We start from the raw sequence: 10,765 nt of genomic DNA, 5'->3' as shown, positions 1-10,765 counted from the left end.
GTTACTACATTGTTGTCACTTTCATGTTTATATTTGTTTACTTTTATGATATAAACAAATTTACAAGGTCGACAACCTAGTAGCTACATGGCATTTTTACATGCAAATTGTATACAGATTTTGCATTCATGTACATAATTTTTAATAAGAGTTTAGAAACCAATTTTTATATACATCTTAATTATAATATATCATAAATGTTTTATATGATATAAAATTTTCAATTTAACCTAGAAAAGTTTAAACAGGTAACAACAAATGGAAACAAAAAATGTTTTCCCTGACAACCGTACGTGTATGCCACCCAACGATTTTTGGTAGGGAAATATGTAAAGAAAGTTGCACATTTTGACCAATTCTATAAAAATCAATTATGCAGTCAATACACTGAAATAGCTGCAGTGTCATAGCACTAATAAGGTCACTGATTATTTAAAACTTTCTGTCATTCACAAAACAACCTTGAAAAGAAATCATGCAATCGTACTACATGGTCAATTAATCGTATTATCGTTAGATTAAGATTGAAAGATGAAAAGAAAAAATTCTATACACTCTTTAACCTGATCTATTTAGTGTTTGTCAAAAATCATCTTTACCAACTTGAAATTTACAGAAGACGTTTGTACTTTATGAAAACAATAACCATAAGTATGAAATACTTTAAAAATAAATATTCCCCAGCAAGGCCATATGTGGTAAACCCTTAATGAATTCTGCATCTTCAAAACACTTCTACCTAGGATATGGCTGATTCTTGACCAAGGTTCGTGTCTCTTTATCAGTTCTTTTCCAAACTACAAACTATTATCTCAGGTTTTTTTTTGGCAAAGGTAAATAACTTCTAGGTAAAACAAACTGTACCTATGCCTACACAAACCTAATGGAAAGAGCATGTTTTGATTATAAAACTACATGTTTGAGAAACAATCATTAATTCTCATTGCATGCTCACCTATTTTGCAATCCCATTCATATTATAGCGTAATGCACCAAAGAAGTCAATTTAATGTCATTTGCCCTACCAGACACAATACTCTTTCTGCTGTTTTTTTTTATAAAGTTATACAATTTTAAAGACTTAATCATTCATTAATTGTATTTCACATGATTATCCATATAAGGTAATGCTACAATGACTCAGTAATGATATTTATGTAAGTAGTTAGATTAAATGATTGAAATTTTTTTACTTACTATTTACTGGCACAATACCAGCATCTGATGTTTCTGCTTCACTTGGTAAAGTGTGAATTACACTAAAATTCTATTGAGTATATGATTAAATATTGGGCTGACCTGATCCCATTAAAAGAGGAAGGTGTATGTATTTTTGAAAGTGCAAATAAGTCAGAACTGCAGCAGTTTATTGCTATTTGTTCCCATGGTGATCATTCAAAGAGTTTTTCTGAGGAAAAAAATAGGCAGATGCAGATCTTTTTAGAATTTCTCTTTAAAATTTAACACATAAACTTTCCTTTAATCTTAGGTAATGATTGGAAGTCTGGGATTAATTTCTCCAAAAAAAGGAGTTCTACCTTAATACATTTACTAAAGTAATAACTATGTAGTTTTGGTTAGGCCCAATATTTTTGTTCTGCCAGAGAATTCCAGTAAAGCAACCATGCATCTTCAACTTCAATGGAGCATTCTGTACATCATCTTTTCTCAATTAGCAACCTGAAATATAAATTAAAATATAATTATATATCAACAATTACTAATATTACTTAAAATATGAAAGTACAATTGAGAATGGAAATGGGGAACATGTCAACAACCCGACCACAGAGCAGACAACAGCCGAAGGCCACCAATGGGTCTTCAATGCAGCGAGAAACTTAAACCCCTAAACAAAAATGTAAACTATAAATTTGCATGGTTATTTTTTAAATTCTTTTCAAATATTGGACAAATCTGATTTAAATTTCCTTTATCATGGACATTGGAACCTTCACAAAGTTGATAAACTACTGATGATATTTTCATAAAAAAATGTTAATAGATTATTTTAAAGGCTTGACAGATATTAGGCCTTGAAAAAATTGTCTATAACTACTTTCATAACCAAAAATCTTCGACCCAGTTTCAGGACTTGGTGAATGAGTATCAATACTATAAAATCGTTTTTTTTTTCTTCTGTTATTGTTTTATGCTAGGAAATTTAATAAAACTAACATCTCATTACCAAACCAGGTGTTGACTAAGACTTGTATTATTTACCACCCCGTTACTTTTTCTTTCCGTGTTATGCAAGATTTGATTACGATTAAACATGTATTGTGATTTGCATCAATGGGCCAAGAGTACTTTATAGATTACAAATCAATTGATTAAAATATAACCTCAGATTTGATTTCACAACTTTTTGGACATAATGCAAGAAATTACTTGACATTTATTGGAAAGTACTTGAAAATATTTAAATCAAAGGTGACCATCAGACTTATAGTCCTGATAAAATCTAGTACATTTAGCTGATTTTCATTCTAAAAGAAATTGGAGGTTGGATTACGCTACGATTGTAACTTCATCCTCATCTGTTTTTTCCATAATCACTAGATGAAAATGTGCGATATTAATACATATTAACTATATTGTTTTTCCCAGACGTGATTTAACTTGATGTATATGACACATACTAGGCAATACTAAAAGTGACCAGCACCGTAAAGTATGAACTTAAAAATCAAAAGTTGACTGTACCGTACGTAACCAGACTTTTAATATCACTAGAGTTCATCAAATAAGTTAAATCATAAGATGAAGATATGGTTACAACGTATTGAACACTGCCCATATCGTTAAAGGGACTGTGGAATAGAAAACACAAATAGTTGTTACAACAATAGACTGAAGAATGAGAATCCCAAATCTCAGCCAATGAGCCGCAACATTTTCATGATGGGATATAAATCAAGATAAACATGTTTTCAAAAAGTTAACAACCATTCAAACATTTTGTCAGCTTCAACTATTTCCCACTTAGTAATTGTGATTAAGTGACCTGTAAAATAAGAGATTTACAAATTTTTCTTATCAGGTTTTCCTCCTGTATAAACCACAGAGGTCTTTTTTCTTTATTTAGACCTGTCAAATTTTTTATAAAAAGTACACCTGTATTTTTGATGTTTTACTGATAAGCTAATAATATCAGGGAAAACAATACTAAGAATCAGTATCAGATACTGGGAAAAGTTCATTACTAGTTTTACTAACATCCACCCAAACTTTGTCATCTTTTGTTCTGTAAACTTTCTCAGTGTAAAATTACATGATTTTATAATTGTAATAGATACTTATTGAATTAATACCCTGGTCAATTAGTACGGGAGATAAATTATAAAGAGTAGAAGTACTTTTTTTGAAGTCCCTCAGAAATTAAAACCTTCCTGTTAGCCTACACACTTTTGAAGTTAAACAATTGTCAAATAAAAAACAGAAAAAACATTTTGTTTTCTTTCCACGAATAAAAGAAACATTACATTTAACTTAGCATCAAAGTCCAAGTATATACAAACAATAACAAGAAATAATTGCTCAAATGTGGAAGGAAATAATCTAAGGTAAATTATTATTGGTTAAAACAATAAGTACTCTTCAGATGTCATAATATTATAATATGATCATTGTGCAATAAAGCAAAAGTGAAGAGGAGATTTATCTGAAGAAGCAGTTTCCTTCTGTCTTTTGTGACCCCTATACAAAGCCCTTATCTTGTAAGATTACTTATTTTCAAAATATAAGTATTTTCTTTTTAAATTATAAACAAGATTTTATCAGTCATTTTGGTAAGACTTCCTTAAAGTGATTAAAAGCAGTTCTTTTAAAACTTCTTTACACAAAAGTCGGTCATGAGAACTATGCCCTTGGCCTGTTTATGGTCAAGTACATGTATTTACAAATATGCCCTTGGCCTGTTTATGGTCAAGTACATGTATTTACATGTGTAGATCAATCAAAATTTACATGTTTCAAAATTTAATATATTTCAAACCCAAAATGTAAAACTTTTTTCCAATGCATCGAAAATAGGATATCAAATGATTAAGGCTATTCCAGAAAAAAATGAATGGGGGTTGGGGTGGGGGGGTTGGAAGGCACATTATATTAATAATACATCAGTGATGGGCATCAGAGCAACTTTTCACACTATAATGCACTATAATTCTTATTTACAATTGTCTGGGTGGCGGGTGCTGACAAAAACTGCCTTCCAACCCCCCAACTCCCCCTACCTTTTTTTCTGAAATAGCCCTAAATAAATTTCACTCCTGGCAAGTTCACCATTTCCAACTTTGGATCATCTATCTTTACTCTTATTTTCAGATTAATTAGTTTCAACAGCATAAAAATTATAAAATGGTCGGTAATATGTCACAACAGTACTGCCAATAGGAATTTATTTTTTTATAAAAATTAAAAAAAACCAAGAATGTGTCCAAAGTACACAGATGCCCCACTCGCACTATCATTTTTCATATTCAATGGCCCGTGAAATTGGGTAAAAAATCTAATTTGGCATTAAAATTATAAAGATCATATCATATGGAACATGTGTACTAAGTTTCAAGTTGATTGGACTTCAACTTAATCAAAAACTACATTGACCAAAAACTTTAACCTGAAACTCCCACTTTCATTTATTATGTTCAGTGGGCCGTCTGTTTGGGGTCAAAAGACTAATTTGGCTTTAAAATTAAAAAGATCATATCATAAGCAACAAGTGTACTAAGATTCAAGTTGATAGGACTTCAGCTTCATAAAAAACTACCTCGACCAAAAACTTTAACCTGAAACTCCCACTTTCATTTTCTATGTTCAGTGGACCGTGAAATTGGGGTCAAAAGTCTAATTTGGCTTTAAAATTAGAAAGATCATATCATAAGCAACAAGTGTACTAAGTTTCAAGTTGATTGGACTTCAGCTTCATCAAAAACTACCTTGACCAAAAACTTTAACCTGAACGGACGGACGGACGCACAGACGGACACACAGACGGACGCACAGACGGACGCACAGACGAACGTAGGCAAAGACCAGAAAACATAATGCCCCTCTACTATTGTAGGTGGGGCATAATAATTATAAAATGGTCAGGGATATGGTCACAAGAGTACTGCCAATATTTAAAAAAAAATTAAAATTAAAAAATTATAATAGAAGAAAATTGGCTATGGTTTTGTGATCATATACATTAATAAACAAGCTAAACAGTTGATTCAGTACATCTTAAAGAGAGATCTATCACTTATATCACCTTTGATATGACAAACATGGTCATAAACTTGGCTATTTTTTTCTTAACAATTTAATAAAATATCATTATTTCTAATTTGATAATTGATTCTGTCAAAGTAACAGTAAGAATTTAAATTGCTAATATATCGTCATATCAATTGTAAAACAAATTTATACAACAAAATTAATAAATTTCAAATTATTATGAGTTATTTCAATTCAGAAAACAAATTAAATTTTGTGTGTATTTATTTACTCACTATATTTACGTTCAAAGGAGTAAATAAATTTCTTATCAAGATTTCTATTCAATGCATTGTTGACATTAAAGTTTCTCTGTAAATTCTGAGATGTCAATTTTGTTTATTACCAATCTTAATGCACTGGAAAATATTCCAAATTTTTGTTGACCCTGTTCATTTAAATATAACCGAATAGTTGGGAAGCAAATGTTAAAGCTAATGATTTTAGATAATTTAAATATGTAAATCTTGATAATAATTTACCCATGGGAAAGTTAACTTTCTCCTTTTGTTTCCCCCATCAAAATTTTAAAGTTTAAAGATGTCGATACTTTTATCGAAGAAATTTGACAGAAGTCAGATCTTGTCAGTATATCATTTTACCAAAAACAAAATTTGCCTTTTGATTTTGTCAAAATATTGTAACAAAACCGCCATAAAATGTGAAACTAAAAAAACATGTAGAAAGTTTGGTTGATCGATAAGGCAGATGAACAAGATCATGTCCCACACAAACCTGCTACAAACATTAGAGTTGACAAATTCATGAACAAATGATTAATGCAGTATTCTTACGGTTGATTAGGGTTTTAACACCCTGTTACCCTCCTATTGAGACCCACTGATTTGACTAAATGGACCTATGATACGACTGAGTACCCATATTGGAGGACCCATATGTCAATAGGTACAGTGACACCATCTGGGCTTGAGCATATAGTCTCCCTTATACACAAATTCCTCAGATAAATTCTGTTTAATATCAGAAGTGATGCCTTATCAGAATTTTGCATTTTGTATGGTTTTGCTTAAATGGCGTGCTTTTTTAGTTGCACTTATAACAGCTTAAACTAAAGCTTTTAACTGTTTATAAACTTGTGTTTTCTTGGATATCAGATTTCAAATTTCTATCTTTCACTGCACACAAAGCCTATCAAAAACTTGTAATTCTTGAACATTTAAATTCATGGTTAACCTGAACCAACAAGACCCACGAATATTGGTATCTAACTAATAATGATGAATCCACAGAAGGATAAAAATATCTTTCAACTGGACCCTATGTGAGCTTTTCATTCCTACTTAAATCCTGTAAAGATACCCCTGTGCTCTATTAAAAGCCCCCTAAACAGTCTATACTGTTCCGACATCAACTGGACCCTATGTGAAGTTTTTATTCCTACTTAGATCCAGTATGGATACCCCCATGCTCTATTAAAGGCCCCCTATACAGTCTGTGACATCAATTGTGGTTAAAAAAGTAATACTTATAAAACTTTAAATCACTATATACGTGTGGTATTCACACACATCATTTCATTTTTTTACAATTTTTTTCACCATGGTTCATCAGAATGGTCACTATGTCTAATGACTGGTTAGGGGATGGCCATTACTTTATTGAATTTTCTTCACAATTGTTCAACCCTTACAATTTAACTAACTGAAAAATTGCTACCCTTTTAATATGAACACCTGTGGTTATAAGAAAAATGTAAATGAAATTAAATCTTAATTATACTGATTGAATCTTTAATGGGAATATTACACTTTTCTTCTCAATGCAGTAACTCATTCATAAAAATGAAGTTAATGAACTGAACAATTTGTTAGTCTTGGTAAATAAGTTTTACGTTTTTAATTTTTTATAAAATTGAAATTAATAATTATGTATACACCCTTTACGTACATTATAATATTTACTGTCAAATGGTCAACCTAGATTTTAGTAGATTTTCTCAATTGGTGGTCTTTTCTCTCCTTCTCATCCAAGGTTAGACACAACCTAAAATAGAAAGAAAAAAACGTCTAGAAATAAGTTATACAGAAAACATATGTCTTAACCACATAGAACAAAAATAAAGATATTTGAATTTATGCATTTGTATAAAGAAAACTGTCTTCTAAATTCTGTTCTTCCCCTTGCAGCTTTCTCCTCCTCATTTTTAAAGAATTATCTAAATGTTACACCTTGTACCTTAATAATTGGTAGAAAATTATTTTTTAATCTTCAATGTATTATCTAATATGACAGAATTCAGAGAAAGAAAGCTTCATTAATATCTTTCTTATAGAATTTGACTTCATACCTTAATTTTGACATGTTACACATAATGCCTTCCTGGGTTGCAGATAAATCTTGCATTTTATTTATTTTGAAGGAATTATGTCCCTTGTTGATGTATTACAAGGTTTGAGAGGTGTCATGTGCATTATGCCGTTACATCTACTTTTCTTCTTTTTTTCATTTTTAATAATATTTTATTACATAATTAAATTTACAATATTAAATCATGTAAGGGTGATCATTGTATCAATAAGATAAAAAAAATCTGCTGGTTTATCTTAGTTATAATCTGGTACCCACCCGTATTACTTCACCACTCTTATCAATATCAAGACTGTTTTCAACTGTTATTTCTCATTAAATACTATGATACTTTGCACCTATTGAAGAATTACTGATCAATTTAATTTACATTTAAATTCTCATTACGACTAAGTCAGGGAGTACAACGAGACATTTCTTTAAAAAAAACTTTAAACTATACAATCCTAAGTCGCTAGTATACATTACATATCGTTAGAAAAACAGCATCATCGTAATGGTTGACATTTATTAAACAGAATTCTTATCCCGTTATTAATGAAAACAATATTGGTCCAACCGATGCCAGGCCTATTGTTACGACTACTGTCAAATTTAGAGTTAACCGTTTATAAAATGTTGATCGACCTTACACATGCGATCTTCACTTCCATTGTTGTAACTCAATACACTAACATTATGGTTAAGTCGACATTAAAGTTTACAAGTTTATACGTATCATATAGACTTTATTCTAGGTGTTCCACAGTACCTTTTCAAAAGCATCATTTAACTTGATTTAAAGCATGCAAGTTCCATCTTGGTCAGTTTCTGTGGTTTGGGCAGACTTCGTAAAATTTTGCATTTTCATTGTTTATAAACAGCAGTTATTTGAAACAACCCCTGCTAGGAAGTTTTTGTGGTTATGCATTATGATTCTATTCTTCATCACTTTAACTTTCTCACACAATATTTGTAAAATTCTAGAACTTATTGAAGTATCATTTTTAGGTTGACAAAAGTACACTTTATAGAAGATAAAAAAAACTGCAAAAATACAGTTCATCATCCCAAGAACTGCTTATATTTTTTTTGATTAAATACAAATCATGCATTTCAACTAAATTATTTAGGCTTCTTTTTCTTTTAAGGCCAAACAGGAAAAAGAGACACTAATCAATTTCTATCCCTAAAACCTATTCCCTGGTTTACCCTGACCTGCATATAGACCAAGGTCAAATTAAACCCAAATGCAGCCTTACCTATACCTTATAACAAACAGGCTTCATTGAAATAAGTTAGGGTAAAATGTGTAGTTTGGATCTGTTGCATATCATAAATCCTGTAGCAATGTTAACCCTTACAACATACCATGCTTTAAAAGGCAGTCAAAATATATGTTACGAAACGATCACTGTAAACACGATTTTAAATTGAGCCAAAATATCATATATTACTTTTAACATTGAACTATCAATGAAAATTGAATGAGGACACTTACAAATAGATTTTAGGTTATCTCTTTATCCGTCATAAAATTTTACTCTAAATGTCTATGGCAGATTAAACACAACAGGTAACCATCAGGCGAACCTATTCATTCATCTTTTTAATACCATATAATACCCAAAACAATATGGAATCTCAATGATAGTTGTCAAACGGGAGAACGATTTAATCCTTCAATGAATGAAAACCTGTAAGGTACGATTGCACAATAACTCAATGACAAATTACTTAGGTGAGCGGTGCCAAATAATCGCAAGTGTCAGCTGTTTTTATGTTGCACAGGTACAAAATTGATAGTAAATGTTATTGTAAAATACAAAAATTAATGTTTACTTGTGAATTGAGAAAACATTTAAATAGAAAAATGTAGAAATAAATGATTTCACTTGGTTAATAGAGGTTCTAAATGGAGTTTTGATAATTTAATATCATAACTTTAATCATCTCTGCATCCTGTTGCTTTGTTCCAAATTCTGTCAGAAATATAAAATACATGGCATTACAATTTGCCAAAGTATTGTATTATACTTAAGTATTTTCAATATTATCATGTATTGTTGTCTTTTTAATGGGAATTTTTAAATATTAGTATCTTGTCTTGTTAGCTTAGTCTCAATTTGAGTTTTCAACGGAAATACCTTAAAAATTTCAATAATTATTTGAACAAGATTTTATTTCAATTTCTCTCCTCTTATGTGACTAGGGACAATCATGGTGTGAAGTCCAAACAAACATGGAGAAATCTTTAGAAAACATGGACAAAAAGATTTTAACAATATTCAACCTTTCTAATATCATTATATTGATGTCTAAAGCATTGTAATTTTTTATATACATTTTCTTGGTGCAAAGTTGTTAAAATTTAAAAATTGAAATTTGACTTGTAATTTTTTACTCCCGATTGCAAATGGTTATATAAAATTATGCACATACAGCATTTAAGCTTATATATCAAAGGGCTGTTGGTACTGTCAACAGTAATTATTGATTGTTGGTTGTTTAATTTCCAGTGGCAAATATTTCATGCATGTTCAGGTAGAATCTACAGTAATATTATTGGTTCCAATGTATGAATCCTATATTAACCAACTAAATCTTCGTTTTATTTCATAAAAAGTGAATATAAAATTAACTCAGATATACACCATTAAGGCAGCAACACTAAAGCAGCATGCCAAAAAGACACCCGGAGGGCATTACACAGTTGTTAATATTAGAAAATAATCTTAAACTGTCTCTTTAGTTTTCTGAAACCTATTTGGTGCATGTAAGCGAGACAGTGCCATCAAATTATACTAAGAAATTACCAAATTTAATAGCAAATTTATTGCTGTTGCTCTTCTTCAAAATTAATTTAGTCTTCAATATTGAGCTGATTTACTTATAATAATTTGCATAAAAATGCAGCTATGTATTCTTCGATACTGACTGATAACTCCTACACATGTTCTACAAGTCTTCAAGGTATATTTTTGGAGATTTACAACTAAAATTACACGATACCTTAGTCACTGTTGATTAAATCTTGTTTTTTTACATAAGGTAAAAAAAAATTCTACAAAGAGATAAATCAGTACAGGACCACTTTCTAATATCTCAATCAAACTCAAAAATGTTGTTTTTCAGTCATAAACTTAAGATGATTTTTTTTTATCATGCCAATTACTAAATGATTTCATGTCAT

General features: G+C 30.2%; 1 long non-coding RNA gene across 1 annotated transcript in view; it reads right to left on the bottom strand.

The window, feature by feature from the left end:
• Nucleotides 1-311: 311 nt before the first annotated feature.
• LOC139487866 (uncharacterized) overlaps nucleotides 312-10,765 on the bottom strand; it is a 61,704-nt gene continuing 51,250 nt past the window's right edge. Inside the window, exons 9-10 of the long non-coding RNA XR_011655891.1 lie at nucleotides 7,174-7,269; nucleotides 312-1,680 (exon numbers count right to left, since the gene is read on the bottom strand). This is a non-coding gene — a long non-coding RNA (uncharacterized lncRNA). The remainder of the gene's footprint in view (nucleotides 1,681-7,173; nucleotides 7,270-10,765) is intronic.

Source organism: Mytilus edulis, chromosome 9 (genome assembly GCF_963676685.1).
Source record: "Mytilus edulis chromosome 9, xbMytEdul2.2, whole genome shotgun sequence".
In the NCBI taxonomy this organism is placed as follows: Eukaryota; Metazoa; Mollusca; class Bivalvia; order Mytilida; family Mytilidae; genus Mytilus; species Mytilus edulis.
This window is presented reverse-complemented; position numbering and strand designations above follow the sequence as displayed.